Source organism: Pelobates fuscus, chromosome 3, assembly GCF_036172605.1.
Source record: "Pelobates fuscus isolate aPelFus1 chromosome 3, aPelFus1.pri, whole genome shotgun sequence".
NCBI lineage: Eukaryota > Metazoa > Chordata > Amphibia > Anura > Pelobatidae > Pelobates > Pelobates fuscus.
The window spans coordinates 261,615,633-261,621,896 of record NC_086319.1 but is presented as its reverse complement, the minus strand read 5'-3'; positions in this window follow the sequence as shown (position 1 = coordinate 261,621,896).

Genomic DNA, 6,264 nt, shown 5'->3' with positions numbered 1-6,264 from the left:
CAACAGTGATGCCAAGGTATTCAGAAATACATGTTCAGACAAAATGTGACATTTTGACTTTTCAGCACAATTTTTAAGGTCGTATAAAACCGTGATAAAGCAGGTAAGGCACAAAAGTATAACTAAAACTTAAAGACAAGGGAAAAAACATACTTAGTGCCTGTTATAAGAGATGTGGGAATGTCATCACAGCCGAACAAATCCAACCCAGACTCCGCACCAGTAACCACAGCGGTCCTAAAACAACTCCTCGCGGATTTACCAAAAAAATATACTAAATGATGTCACTGTGCTACGGGGCGACCTAAAGGGGTTGACAGCCTGCCTGAGCACACTCGAAAGCGCATCCATAACCAACACCCGAGACATTGGAGAACTTCAACAGGCCGTAAGCGACGTGTAGCTGCAACAACGGAAACCGCACCGCTTTGCGGAACAAGAAGACGTCAGAATGCGAAACAACCTGAAGGTTAGAGGGGTCACTGAAGCGATACCCAAGGCAGAATTACCACAAGTCATCAAAAACTTGCTCACAACTATACTGCCACCCACACAAGCCAAAGGCATTAACCCTGACTTCCTTTTCAGGATCCCCAAACCACCAACGGTGCCAACTACAGCTACAAGGGACGTAATAGTCACAGACAGGACAAAACAGTAGTCCTTAATGCCCTGTGGGAAAAAATGACCCTCCAATTCCAAAATATGGCGCTGACCTTCTTTGCCGACCTTTCGAGCGACACCCTGGCATGGAGACGATCCCTCCAACCACTCACCGAACTTCTCTGAAGGCACAACGTCAAATACCGCTGGCGGCCTTCCCACACACTCGCCATCCAACAAGGGCCGGACTCTCACCAGATCCGGGACCTGAGGGACGCAGCAATGCTACTGCAGGCCTTGGGCCTACCATGGGACTCACTCACCCAGACAGGGCAGCAGAGCACAACCTCCCCAAAGCACACTTGGGACCCGACAAGAACTGTCCCATTCGTACCACAGGGTCTAACACCTGACCCCTACGTAGCAGTCACTACCTGAGCAGAGACAGGTGACAAAATACATGTAATATGATGCACTGTTTGTTCCCAATTCGATAAGTTACTCACATAATATATGTTGCTAGCATGTTAGACACTTAAACCTCAACTATAAGCCCAACAGAGTCTTAATGTCTGTATTGTGTTTCCTTAATCATGGCTACCTTACTAGACTGATGTACGCATCTTTCAATGGCTTTGAATTTATAAATGTATATTACTACATGACACTACACGTACAGCATAGTACACCTTCAACTATCATGGCATGGCAGCGGTTGCACACACAGACTCATACCTGGAATAGACAGTCCACCTAAAACCTGGTACCTAAACCCCCCCCCCCCCCCCCCCCCCCCGCAACTCCCTTGGTCAGGAGTAATTACACTCAAGGTATAACCGCACAAACACCACCCATGTAGCTACACTGCAGAGCAACCACGACCAAACACCATATCATTATGGGACTATTTCAGTGCGGATGAAACACACGTAATTTCAGCACAGGCAATTCATCTTTTATAACAAAATTACATAATGTCACAGACACTTCCACAGAGGGACTTTGCAGTAGCACGCAGAATTGTTGGGACCTTACCGATGCTGAGCACATCTGGTGACGTAATCCATACAACATGAGCAACACTTAGTTTTTTGGGTACTACAGCATATCACTCACCTTACTCTGTTTCATTTTAACCAGCAACTCTGATCTCCCACGGGCATTGTATCCTACTGTGCTATTTTCCCCATTGCATGCACCAATGCACATTCCTGTTCCTGTTCCCTTAGTTTATCCCTTGTTTTATTTGGTTTTTACACCTAAGTCACCCCTACTAACACTGCAGCTCAGGAGACTATCCAGAATCCATTACCACTCTAGGGTGCTTCTACTAAATGTGAGCCCGCTAAACACTACAATGCATAAATCACTATATGGTTAGACAACCTGGGCGGTTTGGGATTTCAGGTGGGCGGTGGTGGGTTCTGCAGAAAACGCCCAGTGGGCCTCGATGGCCGTGGACCAAGGCCGGGAGGGGAGATCCTTTAATCTCCCCTGCCGGTCCATGCAGAGTCAGCCTTGCTGTAAGCCCTCTCGGGCTGGTGCGGAGATCAAAGATCTCCCTCACCGGCCCGCTGGCACTTAGTTCAGCAGAGGGTGGGAAGGGCCGGGGGGGGGCTCTGTGTTCCTCCTGCGAGCAGGCTGGTCAGAGCATTGCGGTGTGCTGCGCACGCAGGAGGACAGGAGTGTCAGCCTGCAGCCAGAGGAGCTGCAGGCTAAAGTGAACATGCCACCACTGGACCACCAGGGCTTGCAGTATTATGTCCCCTGCCCTGGTAAAAGGTAAGAAGAAAGGAGGGGGAGACATTAACAGATTTTTCCCTTCGTATAGTGCAGTACTTACAAGTGGGATGTTCCTTCTGGTTCTGGACAAGAAGCTCCCCCTTCTTTTGAAGATAATTGTTGTGCTCCGCCTGCTGCCTCCATAGAACCTGTGAGCCAGAGTACCACTCCAGTTCTTCTTGTCCCGGCAACGGGACGGACAAGTTCCCCACAGTACAGGTGGAGAATGGTGCGGTCAGCACAGGCCGGGGAGGTGAGTGCCCGATAGCTCCCCGGGCGGGAACTGAACGGCAACAGTACTTCCGGTTTCGCGTTATGGAACGCAACCGGGTAAATCACTATTTGGGGCATCTCTGAGAGTTCCTGGGCGGACCTCCATCGTGGAGCATTACGCATGCGCACAGCGGTGGAACGCATGCCCGGGAGGTGTTGCGTTCCACCGAGCACAGAATCACGCTACTGCGCATGCACGAAACTGTGTTTTTGGCGCCAAATTAAAAATTTAGGCATATAAAGCTGTGCAGAACCTTTATGACCCCAAGGGTGGGTGTACAGTCCTGGTTCTCCGTGTCACCAGCCCTCCTACACGGTTCTTAGGTGGTTTGAAATATGTCCAGTCCTATATCTCCGGATAAGGCAGATAAAGACAAGATGTCAGCATCTGTTCCTAAAAAAAGACACAAGCAAATCTAAGCACTTATGTTGTCTGGAATGTGCTGTACCTCTACCTGACGGATGTCGCAAAAAGACATGCAATCAGTGCTCTACGGAATTGCTAGAAAAAGCCAAGCAGACTGATATGGCATCCGTCCTGGGCTGGTTTCAGGAAAATTTGTCCCAGACATTTGAAGCTTTTAAAGATGCTGTGAAGAAAGAACCGGCTATTCAAGAGAAGCTGCCTAAGAAACATAGGAGAAATAGATCTCATTCTCTGTCTGATATTTCTTCAGGAGAATGCTCTTTTTCTTCACCTTCTGATATTTCCAGCCTAGCTTCAAGTGTGGAAGAGGGGTTTCCACCAGAAGAGCTTAAAAAATGTATTAAAGAAGTGATGACAACTGTACGAGAACCAGAATCTACCAAGGGTAAGGTTAAAGGTTTCCCGATGCCACCTAAGATAATGGATCTCCTTCATAGAGAATGGTGATGTCCCAAACGGTTCGCTGGTGAATAGTTCCCGGTGAACATAGCATGTTCGCGTTCGCCACGGCGGGCGAACACATGCGATGTTCGGTCCGCCCCCTATTCTTTATCATTGAGTAAACTTTGACCCTGTACCTCACAGTCAGCAGACACATTCTAGCCAATCAGCAGCACACCCTCCCTACCGGCCCCTTCCACCTACTGGACAGCATCCATTTTCGGATTCATTCGGAAGCTGCAACCATTTTATTTTATTTATTTATTTTTATAAAATTCAGTGCATATAAATGTTACAAGCAGATACTCCCCCCAGATACTCTGTATTACTGCAGATACTCCCCCCAGACACACTGTGTTACTGCAGATACTCCCTCCAGACACTCTGTGTTACTGCAGATACTCCCTCCAGACACCCTGTGTTACTGCAGATACTCCCTCCAGACACTCTGTATTACTGCAGATATTCCCCCCCAGACACTGATACAGAGCAGAATAGGGACTGTTCCCCCTACATAGGGTCACTTGGCAGATATGGATTGACACCTGTCCTCAGGGACCCTGATACACAATGGGGGGGGACCTACTGTCCTCCCCCCGCGTGGTGGGTGGGGGCCATAAAAATAATGAGGGGGGGAACTACTGTCCTCCCCCCTGGCCCCCACCCCTGCACGGTGAGTGGGGGCCATAAATCACAATGGGGGGAGGACCTACTGTCCTCCCCCCGCCCCCACCCCTGCGCGGTGGGTGGGGGCCATAAAAATAATGAGGGGGGGGACCTACTGTCCTCCCCCCCGGCCCCCACCCCTGCGCGGTGGGTGGGGGCCATAAATCACAATGGGGGGAGGACCTACTGTCCTCTCCCCGCCCCCACCCCTGCGCGGTGGGTGGGGGCCATAAAAATAATGAGGGGGGGACCTACTGTCCTCCCCCCTGGCCCCCACCCCTGAGTGGTGGGTGGGGGCCCTAAAAAAAAACAATAAGGGAGGGACCTACTGTCCCCCCCCAGCCCCCAATTCCAAAGAACTTTCCCACGCTGTGTAAAATGACACAGAGCACTGTGATTGGTGGGCTTGGAATCTAACCAATCAGAGTGCTCTGTGTCATTTTACACAGCGTGGGAAAGTTCTTTGGAATTTTCCCACGCTGTGTAAAATGACAAAGAGCACTCTGATTGGCTTAAACCAGCCAATCAGAGTGTTCTTAGCCTAATTGCAGGGCGTGGCAAGGCTTTATAAGCCTTCCCCCGCCTTGCAGAGCTCAGTCTGCGCGGAGCCCTCCATGGGTGAAGATGGATTATTTTTTTTGCGCTCGTTTTTTTTTTTTTTTTATTGCGTCGGTTCTTATGGCTTTTTATTTGGCCTTTTTTGGGGCTGAAAAAAGAAGATGTCAAATGGTAAGCTGAATTTTTCTTTACAGGTTAGTTATTTTATTCCCCCTTCACTATTTTTTAGGGTGAGGGGGGTAGGTAGGGGGTAACTTTTTTGGGGTAGGAGGGTGGGTGACTAGGGGCTTGGGGACCCCTAGTCACCTTTGATTGGGGGGGGGGGAATTTTTATTTAGGGCCCGTGCAGGGGTGGGGGCCGGGGGAAGGACAGTAGGTCCCCCCTCATTATTTTTATGGCCCCCACCCACCGCGCAGGGGTGGGGGCCGGGGGGGAGGACAGTAGGTCCCCCACTCATTATTTTTATGGCCCCCACCCACCACGCAGGGGTGGGGGCAGGGGGAGGACAGTAGGTCCCCCCCCCAGTGTGTATCAGGGTCCCTGAGGACAGGTGTCAATCCATATCTGCCAAGTGACCCTATGTAGGGGGAATAGTCCCTATTCTGCTCTGTGTCAGTGTGTGTCAGGGTCTCTGAGGACAGGTGTCAATCCATATGTCAGGTGTCAATCCATACCCATTGTGATTTAGGAATGTTAGGTGATTTATGCCCTTTATGGATTAAAACCAGACTCTGCATCAACTGTGTAATTTTCCATGGGAGTTTTGCCATGGATCCCCCTCCGGCATGCCACAGTCCAGGTGTTAGTCCCCTTGAAACAACTTTTCCATCACTTTTGTGGCCAGAAAGAGTCCCTGTGGGTTTTAAAATTCGCCTGCCTATTGAAGTCAATAGCAGTTCGCCCGGTTCGCGAACGTTTGCGGAAGTTACCGTTCGCGAACCGAAAATGTCATGTTCGCGACATCACTAATAGAGAATGGAAGAATCCTGAAAGATGTGCATTTATTTCTAAACATTTTAAACTGCTGTTCAAACTACAGTCTGAAGAGAAATGGTAAGATCTTCCTAAGGTAGATATTCAGATAGCCCAGCTGTCAAAGAAGACCACTATACCCATTGGCGAAGTCTCAGGACTTAAAGACCCAATGGACAAACGAGCCGAAACTTAGTGTAGAAGAATCTTCCAAGCCGCAGCTACCAGTGCAGAGCCGAAATAGCCGGTTCAGCGGTTCTCAGGATATAAAAGATTTCAGTACAAGGGTCAGCGTTCCTTTCGTTACCAAGGGCGGTTTCGCAGGTTTCAAAAACATGGTGGAAACAGCAGCCAGTGGTCTAGACAGGAATCCAACAGGCAAGACAAAAAGAAAAAATGAGGACGCCAAAAGAGTTGGAGGACGCCTTCGGTTCTTCACCCACGAATGGGTAAAGAGTACATCAAACGGGTGGATTATCAGAACAGTTTCAAGCTATCAAGCTATTCTTCAAGGAAGAAAACAGAGGAAGCCCTTATCCTT